Source organism: Triturus cristatus, chromosome 1_1 (genome assembly GCF_964204655.1).
Source record: "Triturus cristatus chromosome 1_1, aTriCri1.1, whole genome shotgun sequence".
Classification (NCBI taxonomy): domain Eukaryota; kingdom Metazoa; phylum Chordata; class Amphibia; order Caudata; family Salamandridae; genus Triturus; species Triturus cristatus.
The window spans coordinates 1,210,571,992-1,210,592,126 of record NC_140579.1 but is presented as its reverse complement, the minus strand read 5'-3'; positions in this window follow the sequence as shown (position 1 = coordinate 1,210,592,126).

The window sequence follows — 20,135 nt, the reverse complement described above, 5'->3', positions numbered from 1 at the left end:
TCCAGGGAGGACCTGGCTTGGCAGTTCGGGCTGGACTGTTCCCATGGGGCACAGGGTCAAGACTGATTTGCATATGGCTGGGTTCAAACTGGAATGGCATGGTGAGCAAAAAAACGATGGATTTAGGCCCAGATCTCTGTACTGGGGTGAATGTATGACACTGTTCTGCATTCTGTCCATCAATTGTTTTTTTTGCATTTGTCACCCCGAGTGGGAAGGGTATGCTCAGACGTGAGTCCCTTGCTCTCCATGCCACTGGAATCAAGCTATCCTGGCTGACGAGGGCTGAAAGCCCGAAACCGGTCCTAGGATGCTTGTTTCCAGTCCAGGGAGGACCTGGCTTGGCAGTTCGGGCTGGACTGTTCCCATGGGGCACAGGGTCAAGACTGATTTGCATATGGCTGGGTTCAAACTGGAATGGCATGGTGAGCAAAAAAACGATGGATTTAGGCCCAGATCTCTGTACTGGGGTGAATGTATGACACTGTTCTGCATTCTGTCCATCAATTGTTTTTTTTGCATTTGTCACCCCGAGTGGGAAGGGTATGCTCAGACGTGAGTCCCTTGCTCTCCATGCCACTGGAATCAAGCTATCCTGGCTGACGAGGGCTGAAAGCCCGAAACCGGTCCTAGGATGCTTGTTTCCAGTCCAGGGAGGACCTGGCTTGGCAGTTCGGGCTGGACTGTTCCCATGGGGCACAGGGTCAAGACTGATTTGCATATGGCTGGGTTCAAACTGGAATGGCATGGTGAGCAAAAAAACGATGGATTTAGGCCCAGATCTCTGTACTGGGGTGAATGTATGACACTGTTCTGCATTCTGTCCATCAATTGTTTTTTTTGCATTTGTCACCCCGAGTGGGAAGGGTATGCTCAGACGTGAGTCCCTTGCTCTCCATGCCACTGGAATCAAGCTATCCTGGCTGACGAGGGCTGAAAGCCCGAAACCGGTCCTAGGATGCTTGTTTCCAGTCCAGGGAGGACCTGGCTTGGCAGTTCGGGCTGGACTGTTCCCATGGGGCACAGGGTCAAGACTGATTTGCATATGGCTGGGTTCAAACTGGAATGGCATGGTGAGCAAAAAAACGATGGATTTAGGCCCAGATCTCTGTACTGGGGTGAATGTATGACACTGTTCTGCATTCTATCCATCAATTGTTTTTTTTGCATTTGTCACCCCGAGTGGGAAGGGTATGCTCAGACGTGAGTCCCTTGCTCTCCATGCCACTGGAATCAAGCTATCCTGGCTGACGAGGGCTGAAAGCCCGAAACCGGTCCTAGGATGCTTGTTTCCAGTCCAGGGAGGACCTGGCTTGGCAGTTCGGGCTGGACTGTTCCCATGGGGCACAGGGTCAAGACTGATTTGCATATGGCTGGGTTCAAACTGGAATGGCATGGTGAGCAAAAAAACGATGGATTTAGGCCCAGATCTCTGTACTGGGGTGAATGTATGACACTGTTCTGCATTCTGTCCATCAATTGTTTTTTTTTGCAACTGGGGTGAATATATGACATTGTTCTGGATTCTGTCCATCAACTGTTGTTTTTGCATTTGTCACCCGGAGTGGGAAGGGTATGCCCAGACGTGGGTCCCGTGCTCTCCATACCACTGGCTGAAGAGGGGTGAAACCCTGAAACCAGTCCTAGGATGCTTGTTTCCAGTCCAGGGAGGACCTGGCTTGGCAGTTCGGGCGGGAGTGTACCCATGAGGCGCAGGGTAAAGAATGATTTGCTTATGGCTGGGTTCAAACTGGAAAAGCATGGTGAGCAAAAAAACAATGGATTTAGGCCCAGATCTCTGTACTGGGGTGAATGTATGACATTGTTCAGCATTCTGTCCATCAACTATTGTTTTTGCATTTGTCACCCCGAGTGGGAAGGGTATGCCCAGACATGGATCCCATGCTCTCCATGCCACTGGAATCAAGCTATCCTGGCTGAAGAGGGGTGAAACCCCGATACCGGTCCTAGGATGCTTGTTTCCAGTCCAGGGAGGACCTGGCTTGGCAGTTCGGTCTGGACTGTACCCATGAGGCACAGAGTCAAGACTGATTTGCATATGGCTGGGTTCAAACTGGAACAGCACAGAGAGCAAAAAAACGATGGATTTAGGCCCAGATCTCTGTACTGGGGTGAATGTATGACATTGTTCTGCATTCTGTCCATCAACTGTTGTTTTTGCATTTGTCACCCCGAGTGGGAAGGGTATGCCCAGACGTGGGTCCCGTGCTCTCCATGCCACTGGAATCAAGCTATCCTGGCTGAAGAGGGGTGAAACCCCGAAAACGGTCCTAGGATGCTTGTTTCCAGTCCAGGGAGGACCTAGCTTGGCAGTTCCGGCTGGACTGTACCCATGAGGTACAGGGTCAAGACTGATTTGCATATGGCTGGGTTCAAACTGGAACGGCCTCGTGAGCAATAAAATGATGGATTTAGGCCCAGATCTCTGTAATGGTGTGAAGGTATCACATTGTTCTGCATTTTGTCCATCAACTGTTGTTTTTGCATTGGTCACCCGAGTGGGAAGGGTATGCTCAGACGTGAGTCCCGTGCTCTCCATGCCACTGGAATCAAGCTATCCTGGCTGAAGAGGGGTGAAACCCCAAAACCGGTCCTAGGATGCTTGTTTCCAGTCCAGGGAGGACCTAGCTTGGCAGTTTGGGCTGGACTGTACCCATGAGGTACAGGGTCAAGACTGATTTGCATATGGCTGGGTTCAAACTGGAACGGCCTCGTGAGCAATAAAATGATGGATTTAGGCCCAGATCTCTGTACTGGGGTGAATGTATGACATTGTTCTGCATTCTGTCCATCAACTGTTGTTTTTGCATTTGTCACCCCGAGTGGGAAGGGTATGCCCAGACGTGGGTCCCGTGCTCTACATGCCACTGGAATCAAGCTATCCTGGCTGAAGAGGGGTGAAACCCCGAAACCGGTCCTAGGATGCTTGTTTCCAGTCCAGGGAGGACCTAGCTTGGCAGTTCGGGCTGGACTGTACCCATGAGGTACAGGGTCAAGACTGATTTGCATATGGCTGGGTTCAAACTGGAACGGCCTCGTGAGCAATAAAATGATGGATTTAGGCCCAGATCTCTGTAATGGTGTGAAGGTATCACATTGTTCTGCATTTTGTCCATCAACTGTTGTTTTTGCATTGGTCACCCGAGTGGGAAGGGTATGCCCAGACGTGAGTCCCGTGCTCTCCATGCCACTGGAATCAAGCTATCCTGGCTGAAGAGGGGTGAAACCCCGAAACCGGTCCTCGGATGCTTGTTTCCAGTCCAGGGAGGACCTGGCTTGGCAGTCCGGGCTGGACTGTACCCATGAGACACAGGGTCAAGACTGATTTGCACATGGCTGGGTTCAAACTGGAACGGCGTGGTGAGCAAAAAAACGATGGATTTAGGCACAGATCTCTGTACTGGGGTGAATGTATGACACTGTTCTGCATTCTGTCCATCAACTCTTGTTTTTGCATTTGTCACCCCGAGTGGGACGGGTATGCTCAGACGTGAGTCCCGTGCTCTCCATGCCACTGGAATCAAGCTATCCTGGCTGAAGAGGGGTGAAACCCCGAAACCGGTCCTAGGATCCTTGGTTCCAGTCCAGGCAGGACCTGGCTTAGCAGTTCGGGCTGGACTGTTCCCATGAGGCACAGAGTCAAGACTGATTTGCATATGGCTGGGGTGATACTGGAATGGCATGGTGAGCAAAAAAACGATGGATTTAGACCCAGATCTCTGTACTGGGGTGAATGTATGACATTGTTCTGCATTCTGTCCATCAACTGTTGTTTTTGCATTTGTCAACCCGAGTGGGACGGGTATGCCCAGATGTGGGTCCCGTGCTCTCCATGCCACTGGAATCAAGCTATCCTGGCTGAAGAGGGGTGACATCCCGAAACCGGTCCTAGGATGCTTGTTTCCAGTCCAGGGAGGACCTGGCTTGGCAGTTCTGGCTGGACTGTATCCATGAGACACAGGGTCAAGACTGATTTGCATATGGCTGGGTTCAAACTGGAACAGCATGGTGAGCAAAAAAATGATGGATTTAGGCCCAGATCTCTGTACTGGGGTGAATGTATGACATTGTTCTGCATTCTGTCAATCAACTGGTTTTTTTGCATTTGTCACCCCGAGTGGGACGGGTATGCTCAGACGTGAGTCCCGTGCTCTCCATGCCACTGGAATCAAGCTATCCTGGCTGAAGAGGGGTGAATCCCCGAAACCAGTCCTAAGATGCTTGTTTCCAGTCCAGGGAGGACCTGGCTTGGCAGTTCTGGCTGGACTGTATCCATGAGACACAGGGTCAAGACTGATTTGCATATGGCTGGGTTCAAACTGGAACAGCATGGTGAGCAAAAAAATGATGGATTTAGGCCCAGATCTCTGTACTGGGGTGAATGTGTGATATTGCTCTGCATTCTGTCCATCAACTGTTGTTTTTGCATTAGTCACCCCGAGTGGAGCGGGCATGCTCAGACTAGAGTCCCGTGCTCTTCATGCCATTGGAATCAAGCTATCATGGCAGAAGAGGGGTGAAACCCCGAAACCGGTCCTAGGATGCTTGGTTCCAGTCCAGGCAGGACCTGGCTTAGCAGTTCGGGCTGGACTGTTCCCATGAGGCACAGAGTCAAGACTGATTTGCACATGGCTGGGTTCATACTGGAATGGCATGGTGAGCAAAAAAACGATGTATTTAGACCCAGATCTATGTACTGGGGTGAATGTATGACATTGTTCTGCATTCTGTCCATCAACTGTTGTTTTTGCATTTGTCACCCCGAGTGGGACGGGTATGCCCAGATGTGGGTCCCGTGCTCTCCATACCACTGGCTGAAGAGGGGTGAAACCCCGAAACCAGTCCTAGGATGCTTGTTTCCAGTCCAGGGAGGACCTGGCTTAGCAGTTCGGGCTGGACTGTTACCATGAGGCACAGAGTCAAGACTGATTTGCATATGGCTGGGTTCATACTGGAATGGCATGGTGAGCAAAAAAACGATGGATTTAGGCCCAGATCTCTGTACTGGGGTGAATGTATGACATTGTATGCATTCTGTCCATCAAATGTTGTTTTTGCATTTGTCACCCGGAGTGGGAAGGGTATGCCCAGACGTGGGTCGCGTGCTCTCCATTCCACTGGAATCAAGCTATCCTGGCTGAAGAGGGATGACATCCAGAAACCGGTCCTAGGATGCTTGTTTCCAGTCCAGGGAGGACCTGGCTTGGCAGTTCTGGCTGGACTGTATCCATGAGACACAGGGTCAAGACTGATTTGCAGATGGCTGGATTCAAACTGGAACGGCGTGGGAAGCAAAAAAACGATGAATTTAGGCCCAGATCTCTGTACTGGGGTGAATATATGACATTGTTCTGGATTCTGTCCATCAACTGTTGTTTTTGCATTTGTCACCCGGATTGGGAAGGGTATGCCCAGACGTGGGTCCCGTGCTCTCCATTCCACTGGCTGAAGAGGGGTGAAACCCCGAAACCAGTCGTAGGATGCTTGTTTCCAGTCCAGGGAGGACCTGGTTTGGCAGTTCGGGCTGGACTGTACCCATGAGGCACAGGGTCAAGACTGATTTGCATATGGCTGGGTTCAAACTGGAAAAGCATGGTGAGCAAAAAAACAATGGATTTAGGCCCAGATCTCTGTAATGGGGTGAAGGTATCACATTGTTCTGCCTTTTGTCCATCAACTGTTGTTTTTGCATTGGTCACCCGAGTGGGAAGGGTATGCCCAGACGTGGATCCCATGCTCTCCATGCCACTGGAATCAAGCTATCCTGGCTGTAGAGGGGTGAAACCCCAAAACCGGTCCTAGGATGCTTGTTTCCAGTCCAGGGAGGACCCGGCTTGGCAGTTCGGGCTGGACTGTACCCAGGAGGTACAGGGTCAAGACTGATTTGCATATGGCTGGGTTCAAACTGGAACGGCATCGTGAGCAATAAAACGATGGATTTAGGCCCAGATCTCTGTAATGGGGTGAAGGTATCACATTGTTCTGCATTTTGTCCATCAACTGTAGTTTTTGCATTGGTCACCCGAGTGGGAAGGGTATGCCCACACGTGGGTCCCGTGCTCTCCATGCCACTGGAATCAAGCTATCCTGGCTGAAGAGGGGTGAAACCCCAAAACCGGTCCTCGGATTCTTGTTTCCAGTCCAGGGAGGACCTGGATTGGAAGTTCGGGCTGGACTGTACCCATGAGGCACAGGGTCAAAACTGAATTGCATATGGCTATGTTCAAACTGGAACGGCATGGTGAGCAAAAAAACTATGGATTTAGGCGCAGATCTCTGTACTGGGGTGAATGTATGACATTGTTCTGCATTCTGTCCATCAAATGTTGTTTTTGCATTTGTCACCCCGAGTGGGAAGGGTATGCCCAGACGTGGGTCCCGTGCTCTCCATGCCACTGGAATCAAGCTATCCTGGCTGAAGAGAGGTGACATCCCGAAACCGGTCCTAGGATGCTTGTTTCCAGTCCAGGGAGGACCTGGCTTGGCAGTTCTGGCTGGACTGTATCCATGAGACACAGGGTCAAGACTGATTTGCATATGGCTGGATTCAAACTGGAACGGCGTGGGGAGCAAAAAAACGATGGATTTAGGCCCAGATCTCTGTACTGGGGTGAATATATGACATTGTTCTGGATTCTGTCCATCAACTGTTGTTTATGCATTTGTCACCCGGAGTGGGAAGGGTATGCCCAGACGTGGGTCCCGTGCTCTCCATACCACTGGCTGAAGAGGGGTGAAACCCCGAAACCAGTCCTAGGATGCTTGTTTCCAGTCCAGGGAGGACCTTGCTTGGCAGTTCGGGCTGGACTGTACCCATGAGGCACAGGGTCAAGACTGATTTGCATATGGCTGGGTTCAAACTGGAAAAGCATGGTGAGCAAAAAAACAATGGATTTAGGCCCAGATCTCTGTACTGGGGTGAATGTATGACATTGTTCAGCATTCTGTCCATCAACTATTGTTTTTGCATTTGTCACCCCGAGTGGGAAGGGTATGCCCAGACATGGATCCCATGCTCTCCATGCCACTGGAATCAAGCTATCCTGGCTGAAGAGGGGTGAAACCCCGATACCGGTCCTAGGATGCTTGTTTCCAGTCCAGGGAGGACCTCGCTTGGCAGTTCGGTCTGGACTGTACCCATGAGGCACAGAGTCAAGACTGATTTGCATATGGCTGGGTTCAAACTGGAACAGCACAGAGAGCAAAAAAACGATGGATTTAGGCCCAGATCTCTGTACTGGGGTGAATGTATGACATTGTTCTGCATTCTGTCCATCAACTGTTGTTTTTGCATTTGTCACCCCGAGTGGGAAGGGTATGCCCAGACGTGGGTCCCGTGCTCTCCATGCCACTGGAATCAAGCTATCCTGGCTGAAGAGGGGTGAAACCCCGAAACCGGTCCTAGGATGCTTGTTTCCAGTCCAGGGAGGACCTAGCTTGGCAGTTCGGGCTGGACTGTACCCATGAGGTACAGGGTCAAGACTGATTTGCATATGGCTGGGTTCAAACTGGAACGGCCTCGTGAGCAATAAAATGATGGATTTAGGCCCAGATCTCTGTAATGGTGTGAAGGTATCACATTGTTCTGCATTTTGTCCATCAACTGTTGTTTTTGCATTGGTCACCCGAGTGGGAAGGGTATGCTCAGACGTGAGTCCCGTGCTCTCCATGCCACTGGAATCAAGCTATCCTGGCTGAAGAGGGGTGAAACCCCAAAACCGGTCCTACGATGCTTGTTTCCAGTCCAGGGAGGACCTAGCTTGGCAGTTCGGGCTGGACTGTACCCATGAGGTACAGGGTCAAGACTGATTTGCATATGGCTGGGTTCAAACTGGAACGGCCTCGTGAGCAATAAAATGATGGATTTAGGCCCAGATCTCTGTACTGGGGTGAATGTATGACATTGTTCTGCATTCTGTCCATCAACTGTTGTTTTTGCATTTGTCACCCCGAGTGGGAAGGGTATGCCCAGACGTGGGTCCCGTGCTCTCCATGCCACTGGAATCAAGCTATCCTGGCTGAAGAGGGGTGAAACCCCGAAACTGGTCCTAGGATGCTTGTTTCCAGTCCAGGGAGGACCTAGCTTGGCAGTTCGGGCTGGACTGTACCCATGAGGTACAGGGTCAAGACTGATTTGCATATGGCTGGGTTCAAACTGGAACGGCCTCGTGAGCAATACAATGATGGATTTAGGCCCAGATCTCTGTAATGGTGTGAAGTTATCACATTGTTCTGCATTTTGTCCATCAACTGTTGTTTTTGCATTGGTCACCCGAGTGGGAAGGGTATGCCCAGACGTGAGTCCCGTGCTCTCCATGCCACTGGAATCAAGCTATCCTGGCTGAAGAGGGGTGAAACCCCGAAACCGGTCCTCGGATGCTTGTTTCCAGTCCAGGGAGGACCTGGCTTGGCAGTCCGGGCTGGACTGTACCCATGAGACACAGGGTCAAGACTGATTTGCACATGGCTGGGTTCAAACTGGAACGGCATGGTGAGCAAAAAAACGATGGATTTAGGCCCAGATCTCTGTACTGGGGTGAATGTATGACACTGTTCTGCATTCTGTCCATCAACTGTTGTTTTTGCATTTGTCACCCCGAGTGGGACGGGTATGCTCAGACGTGAGTCCCGTAGTCTCCATGCCACTGGAATCAAGCTATCCTGGCTGAAGAGGGGTGAAACCCCGAAACCGGTCCTAGGATCCTTGGTTCCAGTCCAGGCAGGACCTGGCTTAGCAGTTCGGGCTGGACTGTTCCCATGAGGCACAGAGTCAAGACTGATTTGCATATAGCTGGGGTGATACTGGAATGGCATGGTGAGCAAAAAAACGATGGATTTAGACCCAGATCTCTGTACTGGGGTGAATGTATGACATTGTTCTGCATTCTGTCCATCAACTGTTGTTTTTGCATTTGTCAACCCGAGTGGGACGGGTATGCCCAGATGTGGGTCCCGTGCTCTCCATGCCACTGGAATCAAGCTATCCTGGCTGAAGAGGGGTGACATCCCGAAACCGGTCCTAGGATGCTTGTTTCCAGTCCAGGGAGGACCTGGCTTGGCAGTTCTGGCTGGACTGTATCCATGAGACACAGGGTCAAGACTGATTTGCATATGGCTGGGTTCAAACTGGAACAGCATGGTGAGCAAAAAAATGATGGATTTAGGCCCAGATCTCTGTACTGGGGTGAATGTATGACATTGTTCTGCATTCTGTCAATCAACTGTTTTTTTTGCATTTGTCACCCCGAGTGGGACGGGTATGCTCAGACGTGAGTCCCATGCTCTCCATGCCACTGGAATCAAGCTATCCTGGCTGAAGAGGGGTGAATCCCCGAAACCAGTCCTAAGATGCTTGTTTCCAGTCCAGGGAGGACCTGGCTTGGCAGTTCTGGCTGGACTGTATCCATGAGACACAGGGTCAAGACTGATTTGCATATGGCTGGGTTCAAACTGGAACAGCATGGTGAGCAAAAAAATGATGGATTTAGGCCCAGATCTCTGTACTGGGGTGAATGCGTGATATTGCTCTGCATTCTGTCCATCAACTGTTGTTTTTGCATTAGTCACCCCGAGTGGAGCGGGCATGCTCAGACTAGAGTCCCGTGCTCTTCATGCCACTGGAATCAAGCTATCATGGCTGAAGAGGGGTGAAACCCCGAAACCTGTCCTAGGATGCTTGGTTCCAGTCCAGGCAGGACCTGGCTTAGCAGTTCGGGCTGGACTGTTCCCATGAGGCACAGAGTCAAGACTGATTTGCATATGGCTGGGTTCATACTGGAATGGCATGGTGAGCAAAAAAACAATGGATTTAGACCCAGATCTCTGTACTGGGGTGAATGTATGACATTGTTCTGCATTCTGTCCATCAACTGTTGTTTTTGCATTTGTCACCCCGAGTGGGACGGGTATGCCCAGATGTGGGTCCCGAGCTCTCCATGCCACTGGAATCAATCTATCCTGGCTGAAGAGGGGTGAAACCCCGAAACCGGTCCTAGGATGCTTGTTTCCAGTCCAGGGAGGACCTGGCTTGGCAGTTCGGGCTGGACTGTATCCATGAGACACAGGGTCAAGACTGATTTGCATATGGCTGGATTCAAACTGGAACGGCGTGGGGAGCAAACAAACGATGGATTTAGGCCCAGATCTCTGTTCTGGGGTGAATATATGACATTGTTCTGGATTCTGTCCATCAACTGTTGTTTTTGCATTTGTCACCCGGAGTGGGAAGGGTATGCCCAGACGTGGGTCCCGTGCTCTCCATACCACTGGCTGAAGAGGGGTGAAACCCCGAAACCAGTCCTAGGATGCTTGTTTCCAGTCCAGGGAGGACCTGGCTTAGCAGTTCGGGCTGGACTGTTCCCATGAGGCACAGAGTCAAGACTGATTTGCATATGGCTGGGTTCATACTGGAATGGCATGGTGAGCAAAAAAACGATGGATTTAGGCCCAGATCTCTGTACTGGGGTGAATGTATGACATTGTTCTGCATTCTGTCCATCAAATGTTGTTTTTGCATTTGTCACCCCGAGTGGGAAAGGTATGCCCAGACGTGGGTCCCGTGCTCTCCATGCCACTGGAATCAAGCTGTCCTGGCTGAAGAGGGATGACATCCCGAAACCGGTCCTAGGATGCTTGTTTCCAGTCCAGGGAGGACCTGGCTTGGCAGTTCTGGCTGGACTGTATCCATGAGACACAGGGTCAAGACTGATTTGCATATGGCTGGATTCAAACTGGAACGGCGTGGGAAGCAAAAAAACGATGGATTTAGGCCCAGATCTCTGTACTGGGGTGAATATATGACATTATTCTGGATTCTGTCCATCAACTGTTGTTTTTGCATTTGTCACCGGGATTGGGAAGGGTATGCCCAGACGTGTGTCCCGTGCTCTCCATTCCACTGGCTGAAGAGGGGTGAAACCCCGAAACCAGTCGTAGGATGCTTGTTTCCAGTCCAGGGAGGACCTGGTTTGGCAGTTCGGGCTGGACTGTACCCATGAGGCACAGGGTCAAGACTGATTTGCATATGGCTGGGTTCAAACTGGAAAAGCATGGTGAGCAAAAAAACAATGGATTTGGGCCCAGATCTCTGTACTGGGGTGAATGTATGACATTGTTCTGCATTCTGTCCATCAAATGTTGTTTTTGCATTTGTCACCCCGAGTGGGAAGGGTATGCCCAGACGTGGGTCCCGTGCTCTCCATGCCACTGGAATCAAGCTATCCTGGCTGAAGAGGGATGACATCCCGAAACCGGTCCTAGGATGCTTGTTTCCAGTCCAGGGAGGACCTGGCTTGGCAGTTCTGGCTGGACTGTATCCATGAGACACAGGGTCAAGACTGATTTGCATATGGCTGGATTCAAACTGGAACGGCGTGGGAAGCAAAAAAACGATGGATTTAGGCCCAGATCTCTGTACTGGGGTGAATATATGACATTGTTCTGGATTCAGTCCATCAACTGTTGTTTTTGCATTTGTCACCGGGATTGGGAAGGGTATGCCCAGACGTGTGTCCCGTGCTCTCCATTCCACTGGCTGAAGAGGGGTGAAACCCCGAAACCAGTCGTAGGATGCTTGTTTCCAGTCCAGGGAGGACCTGGTTTGGCAGTTTGGGCTGGACTGTACCCATGAGGCACAGGGTCAAGACTGATTTGCAAATGGCTGGGTTCAAACTGGAAAAGCATGGTGAGCAAAAAAACAATGGATTTAGGCCCAGATCTCTGTAATGGGGTGAAGGTATCACATTGTTCTGCATTTTGTCCATCAACTGTTGTTTTTGCATTGGTCACCCGAGTGGGAAGGGTATGCCCAGACGTGGATCCCATGCTCTCCATGCCACTGGAATCAAGCTATCCTGGCTGTAGAGGGGTGAAACCCCAAAACCGGTCCTAGGATGCTTGTTTCCAGTCCAGGGAGGACCTGGCTTGGCAGTTCGGGCTGGACTGTACCCAGGAGGTACAGGGTCAAGACTGATTTGCATATGGCTGGGTTCAAACTGGAACGGCATCGTGAGCAATAAAACGATGGATTTAGGCCCAGATCTCTGTAATGGGGTGAAGGTATCACATTGTTCTGCATTTTGTCCGTCAACTGTTGTTTTTGCATTGGTCACCCGAGTGGGAAGGGTATGCCCAGACGTGGGTCCCGTGCTCTCCATGCCACTGCAATCAAGCTATCCTGGCTGAAGAGGGGTGAAACCCCGAAACCGGTCCTCGGATTCTTGTTTCCAGTCCAGGGAGGACCTGGATTGGAAGTTCGGGCTGGATTGTACCCATGAGGCACAGGGTCAAGACTGATTTGCATATGGTTGGGTTCATACCGGAACGGCATGGTGAGCAATAAAATGATGGATTTAGGCCCAGATCTCTGTACTGGGGTGAATGTGTGACATTGTTCTGCATTTTGTCCATCAACTGTTGTTTTTGCATTTCTCATCCTGAGTGGGAAGGGTGTGCCCAGACGTGGGTCCCGTGCTCTCCATGCCACTGGAATCAAGCTATCCTGGCTGAAGAGGGGTGAAATCCCGAAACCGGTCCTAGGATGCTTGTTCCCAGTCCAGGGAGGACCTGGCTTGGCAGTTCGGGCTGGACTGAACCCATGAGTCACAGGGTCAAGACTGATTTGCATATGGCTGGGTTCAAACTGGAACGGCATGGTGAGCAAACAAACAATGGATTTAGGTCCAGACCTCTGTACTGTGGTGAATGTATGACATTGTTCTGCATTCTGTCCATCAACTGTTGTTTTTGCATTTGTCACCCCGAGTGGGACGGGTATGCTCAGACGTGAGTCCCGTGCTCTCCATGCCACTGGAATCAAGCTATCCTGGCTGAAGACGGGTGAAACCCCGAAACCGGTCCTAGGATGCTTGTTTCCAGTCCAGGGAGGACCTGGCTTGGCATTCCGGGCTGGACTGTACCCATGAGACACAGGGTCAAGACTGATTTGCATATGGCTGGGTTCAAACTGGAACGGCATGGTGAGCAAAAAAACAATGGATTTACGCCCAGATCTCTGTACTGGGGTGAATGTATGACATTATTCTGCATTCTGTCCATCAACTGTTGTTTTTGCATTTGTCACCCCGAGTGGGAAGGGTATGTCCAGACGTGGGTCCCGTGCTCTCCATGCCACTGGAATCAAGCTATCCTGGCTGAAGAGGGGTGAAACCCCGAAACCGGTCCTCGGATGCTTGTTTCCAGTCCAGGGAGGACCTGGATTGGAAGTTCGGGCTGGACTGTACCCATGAGGCACAGGGTCAAGACTGAATTGCATATGGCTAGGTTCAAACTGGAACGGCATGGTGAGCAAAAAAACGATGGATTTAGGCGCAGATCTCTGTACTGGGGTGAATGTATGACATTGTTCTGCATTCTGTCCATCAAATGTTGTTTCTGCATTTGTCACCCCGAGTGGGAAGGGTATGCCCAGACGTGGGTCCCGTGCTCTCCATGCCACTGGAATCAAGCTATCCTGGCTGAAGAGGGTTGACATCCCGAAACCGGTCCTAGGATGCTTGTTTCCAGTCCAGGGAGGACCTGGCTTGGCAGTTCTGGCTGGACTGTATCCATGAGACACAGGGTCAAGACTGATTTGCATATGGCTGGATTCAAACTGGAACGGCGTGGGGAGCAAAAAAACAATGGATTTAGGCCCAGATCTCTGTACTGGGGTGAATATATGACATTGTTCTGGATTCTGTCCATCAACTGTTGTTTTTGCATTTGTCACCCGGAGTGGGAAGGGTATGCCCAGACGTGGGTCCCGTGCTCTCCATACCACTGGCTGAAGAGGGGTGAAACCCCGAAACCAGTCCTAGGATGCTTGTTTCCAGTCCAGGGAGGGCCTGGCTTGGCAGTTCGGGCTGGACTGTACCCATGAGGCACAGGGTCAAGACTGATTTGCATATGGCTGGGTTCAAACTGGAAAAGCATGGTGAGCAAAAAAACAATGGATTTAGGCCCAGATCTCTGTACTGGGGTGAATGTATGACATTGTTCAGCATTCTGTCCATCAACTATTGTTTTTGCATTTGTCACCCCGAGTGGGAAGGGTATGCCCAGATGTGGATCCCATGCTCTCCATGCCACTGGAATCAAGCTATCCTGGCTGAAGAGGGGTGAAACCCCGAAACCGGTCCTAGGATGCTTGTTTCCAGTCCAGGGAGGACCTGGCTTGGCAGTTCGGTCTGGACTGTACCCATGAGGCACAGAGTCAAGACTGATTTGCATATGGCTGGGTTCAAACTGGAACGGCCTCGTGAGCAACAAAATGATGGATTTAGGCCCAGATCTCTGTAATGGTGTGAAGGTATCACATTGTTCTGCATTTTGTCCATCAACTGTTGTTTTTGCATTGGTCACCCGAGTGGGAAGGGTATGCCCAGACGTGAGTCCCGTGCTCTCCATGCCACTGGAATCAAGCTATCCTGGCTGAAGAGGGGTGAAACCCCGAAACCGGTCCTGGGATGCTTGTTTCCAGTCCAGGGAGGACCTGGCTTGGCAGTCCGGGCTGGACTGTACCCATGAGACACAGGGTCAAGACTGATTTGCACATGGCTGGGTTCAAACTGGAACGGCATGGTGAGCAAAAAAACGATGGATTTAGGCCCAGATCTCTGTACTGGGGTGAATGTATGACACTGTTCTGCATTCTGTCCATCAACTGTTGTTTTTGCATTTGTCACCCCGAGTGGGACGGGTATGCTCAGACGTGAGTTCCGTGCTCTCCATGCCACTGGAATCAAGCTATCCTGGCTGAAGAGGGGTGAAACCCCGAAACCGGTCCTAGGATCCTTGGTTCCAGTCCAGGCAGGACCTGGCTTAGCAGTTCGGGCTGGACTGTTCCCATGAGGCACAGAGTCAAGACTGATTTGCATATGGCTGGGGTGATACTGGAATGGCATGGTGAGCAAACAAACGATGGATTTAGACCCAGATCTCTGTACTGGGGTGAATGTATGACATTGTTCTGCATTCTGTCCATCAACTGTTGTTTTTGCATTTGTCAACCCGAGTGGGACGGGTATGCGCAGATGTGGGTCCCGTGCTCTCCATGCCACTGGAATCAAGCTATCCTGGCTGAAGAGGGGTGACATCCCAAAACCGGTCCTCGGATGCTTGTTTCCAGTCCAGGAGGACCTAGCTTGGCAGTTCTGGCTGGACTATATCCATGAGACACAGGGTCAAGACTGATTTGCATATGGCTGGGTTCAAACTGGAACAGCATGGTGAGCAAAAAAATGATGGATTTATGCCCAGATCTCTGTACTGGGGTGAATGTATGACATTGTTCTGCATTCTGTCAATCAACTGGTTTTTTTGCATTTGTCACCCCGAGTGGGACGGGTATGCTCAGACGTGAGTCCCGTGCTCTCCATGCCACTGGAATCAAGCTATCCTGGCTGAAGAGGGGTGAATCCCCGAAACCAGTCCTAAGATGCTTGTTTCCAGTCCAGGGAGGACCTGGCTTGGCAGTTCTGGCTGGACTGTATCCATGAGACACAGGGTCAAGACTGATTTGCATATGGCTGGGTTCAAACTGGAACAGCATGGTGAGCAAAAAAATGATGGATTTAGGCCCAGTTCTCTGTACTGGGGTGAATGTGTGATATTGCTCTGCATTCTGTCCATCAACTGTTGTTTTTGCATTAGTCACCCCGAGTGGAGCGGGCATGCTCAGACTAGAGTTCCGTGCTCTTCATGCCACTGGAATCAAGCTATCATGGCTGAAGAGGGGTGAAACCCCAAAACCTGTCCTAGGATGCTTGTTTCCAGTCCAGGCAGGACCTGGCTTAGCAGTTCGGGCTGGACTGTTCCCATGAGGCACAGAGTCAAGACTGATTTGCATATGGCTGGGTTCATACTGGAATGGCATGGTGAGCAAAAAAACGATGGATTTAGACCCAGATCTCTGTACTGGGGTGAATGTATGACATTGTTCTGCATTCTGTCCATCAACTGTTGTTTTTGCATTTGTCACCCCGAGTGGGACGGGTATGCCCAGATGTGGGTCCCGAGCTCTCCATGCCACTGGAATCAATCTATCCTGGCTGAAGAGGGGTGAAACCCCGAAACCGGTCCTAGGATGCTTGTTTCCAGTCCAGGGAGGACCTGGCTTGGCAGTTCGGGCTGGACTGTATCCATGAGACACAGGGTCAAGACTGATTTGCATATGGCTGGATTCAAACTGGAACGGCGTGGGGAGCAAACAAACGATGGATTTAGGCCCAGATCTCTGTACTGGGGTGAATATATGACATTGTTCTGGATTCTGTCCATCAACTGTTGTTTTTGCATTTGTCACCCGGAGTGGGAAGGGTATGCCCAGACGTGGGTCCCGTGCTCTCCATACCACTGGCTGAAGAGGGGTGAAACCCCGAAACCAGTCCTAAGATGCTTCTTTCCAGTCCAGGGAGGACCTGGCTTAGCAGTTCGGGCTGGACTGTTCCCATGAGGCACAGAGTCAAGACTGATTTGCATATGGCTGGGTTCATACTGGAATGGCATGGTAAGCAAAAAAACGATGGATTTAGGCCCAGATCTCTGTACTGGGGTGAATGTATGACATTGTTCTGCATTCTGTCCATCAACTGTTGTTTTTGCATTTGTCAACCCGAGTGGGACGGGTATGCGCAGATGTGGGTCCCGTGCTCTCCATGCCACTGGAATCAAGCTATCCTGGCTGAAGAGGGGTGACATCCCGAAACCGGTCCTAGGATGCTTGTTTCCAGTCCAGGGAGGACCTGGCTTGGCAGTTCGGGCTGGACTGTACCCATGAGGCACAGGGTCAAGACTGATTTGCATATGGCTGGGTTCATACTGGAATGGCATGGTAAGCAAAAAAACGATGGATTTAGGCCCAGATCTCTGTACTGGGGTGAATGTATGACATTGTTCTGCATTCTGTCCATCAAATGTTGTTTTTGCATTTGTCACCCCGAGTGGGAAGGGTATGCCCAGACGTGGGTCCCGTGCTCTCCATGCCACTGGAATCAAGCTATCCTGGCTGAAGAGGGATGACATCCCGAAACCGGTCCTAGGATGCTTGTTTCCAGTCCAGGGAGGACCTGGCTTGGCAGTTCTGGCTGGACTGTATCCATGAGACACAGGGTCAAGACTGATTTGCATATGGCTGGATTCAAACTGGAACGGCGTGGGGAGCAAAAAAACAATAGATTTAGGCCCAGATCTCTGTACTGGGGTGAATATATGACATTGTTCTGGATTCTGTCCATCAACTGTTGTTTTTGCATTTGTCACCCGGAGTGGGAAGGGTATGCCCAGACGTGGGTCCCGTGCTCTCCATACCACTGGCTGAAGAGGGGTGAAACCCCGAAACCAGTCCTAGGATGCTTGTTTCCAGTCCAGGGAGGACCTGGCTTGGCAGTTCGGGCTGGACTGTACCCATGAGGCACAGGGTCAAGACTGATTTGCATATGGCTGGGTTCAAACTGGAACAGCACAGAGAGCAAAAAAACGATGGATTTAGGCCCAGATCTCTGTACTGGGGTGAATGTATGACATTGTTCTGCATTCTGTCCATCAACTGTTGTTTTTGCATTCGTCACCCCGAGTGGGAAGGGTATGCCCAGACGTGGGTCCCGTGCTCTCCATGCCACTGGAATCAAGCTATCCTGGCTGAAGAGGGGTGAATCCCCGAAACCGGTCCTAGGATGCTTGTTTCCAGTCCAGGGAGGACCTGGCTTGGCAGTTCGGGCTGGACTGTACCCATGAGGTACAGGGTCAAGACTGATTTGCATATGGCTGGGTTCAAACTGGAACGGCCTCGTGAGCAACAAAATGATGGATTTAGGCCCAGATCTCTGTAATGGTGGGAAGGTATCACATTGTTCTGCATTTTGTCCATCAACTGTTGTTTTTGCATTGGTCACCCGAGTGGGAAGGGTATGCCCAGACGTGAGTCCCGTGCTCTCCATGCCACTGGAATCAAGCTATCCTGGCTGAAGAGGGGTGAAACCCCGAAACCGGTCCTGGGATGCTTGTTTCCAGTCCAGGGAGGACCTGGCTTGGCAGTCCGGGCTGGACTGTACCCATGAGACACAGGGTCAAGACTGATTTGCACATGGCTGGGTTCAAACTGGAACGGCATGGTGAGCAAAAAAACGATGGATTTAGGCCCAGATCTCTGTACTGGGGTGAATGTATGACACTGTTCTGCATTCTGTCCATCAACTGTTGTTTTTGCATTTGTCACCCCGAGTGGGACGGGTATGCTCAGACGTGAGTTCCGTGCTCTCCATGCCACTGGAATCAAGCTATCCTGGCTGAAGAGGGGTGAAACCCCGAAACCGGTCCTAGGATCCTTGGTTCCAGTCCAGGCAGGACCTGGCTTAGCAGTTCGGGCTGGACTGTTCCCATGAGGCACAGAGTCAAGACTGATTTGCATATGGCTGGGGTGATACTGGAATGGCATGGTGAGCAAACAAACGATGGATTTAGACCCAGATCTCTGTACTGGGGTGAATGTATGACATTGTTCTGCATTCTGTCCATCAACTGTTGTTTTTGCATTTGTCAACCCGAGTGGGACGGGTATGCGCAGATGTGGGTCCCGTGCTCTCCATGCCACTGGAATCAAGCTATCCTGGCTGAAGAGGGGTGACATCCCGAAACCGGTCCTCGGATGCTTGTTTCCAGTCCAGGGAGGACCTAGCTTGGCAGTTCTGGCTGGACTATATCCATGAGACACAGGGTCAAGACTGATTTGCATATGGCTGGGTTCAAACTGGAACAGCATGGTGAGCAAAAAAATGATGGATTTAGGCCCAGATCTCTGTACTGGGGTGAATGTATGACATTGTTCTGCATTCTGTCAATCAACTGGTTTTTTTGCATTTGTCACCCCGAGTGGGACGGGTATGCTCAGACGTGAGTCCCGTGCTCTCCATGCCACTGGAATCAAGCTATCCTGGCTGAAGAGGGGTGAATACCCGAAACCAGTCCTAAGATGCTTGTTTCCAGTCCAGGGAGGACCTGGCTTGGCAGTTCTGGCTGGACTGTATCCATGAGACACAGGGTCAAGACTGATTTGCATATGGCTGGGTTCAAACTGGAACAGCATGGTGAGCAAAAAAATGATGGATTTAGGCCCAGATCTCCGTACTGGGGTGAATGTGTGATATTGCTCTGCATTCTGTCCATCAACTGTTGTTTTTGCATTAGTCACCCCGAGTGGAGCGGGCATGCTCAGACTAGAGTCCCGTGCTCTTCATGCCACTGGAATCAAGCTATCATGGCTGAAGAGGGGTGAAACCCCAAAACCTGTCCTAGGATGCTTGGTTCCAGTCCAGGCAGGACCTGGCTTAGCAGTTCGGGCTGGACTGTTCCCATGAGGCAGAGTCAAGACTGATTTGCATATGGCTGGGTTCATACTGGAATGGCATGGTGAGCAAAAAAACGATGGATTTAGACCCAGATCTCTGTACTGGGGTGAATGTATGACATTGTTCTGCATTCTGTCCATCAACTGTTGTTTTTGCATTTGTCACCCCGAGTGGGACGGGTATGCCCAGATGTGGGTCCCGAGCTCTCCATGCCACTGGAATCAATCTATCCTGGCTGAAGAGGGGTGAAACCCCGAAACCGGTCCTAGGATGCTTGTTTCCAGTCCAGGGAGGACCTGGCTTGGCAGTTCGGGCTGGACTGTATCCATGAGACACAGGGTCAAGACTGATTTGCATATGGCTGGATTCAAACTGGAACGGCGTGGGGAGCAAACAAACGATGGATTTAGGCCCAGATCTCTGTACTGGGGTGAATATATGACATTGTTCTGCATTCTGTCCATCAAATGTTGTTTTTGCATTTGTCACCCCGAGTGGGAAGGGTATGCCCAGACGTGGGTCCCGTGCTCTCCATACCACTGGCTGAAGAGGGGTGAAACCCCGAAACCAGTCCTAAGATGCTTGTTTCCAGTCCAGGGAGGACCTGGCTTAGCAGTTCGGGCTGGACTGTTCCCATGAGGCACAGAGTCAAGACTGATTTGCATATGGCTGGGTTCATACTGGAATGGCATGGTGAGCAAAAAAACGATGGATTTAGGCCCAGATCTCTGTACTGGGGTGAATGTATGACATTGTTCTGCATTCTGTCCA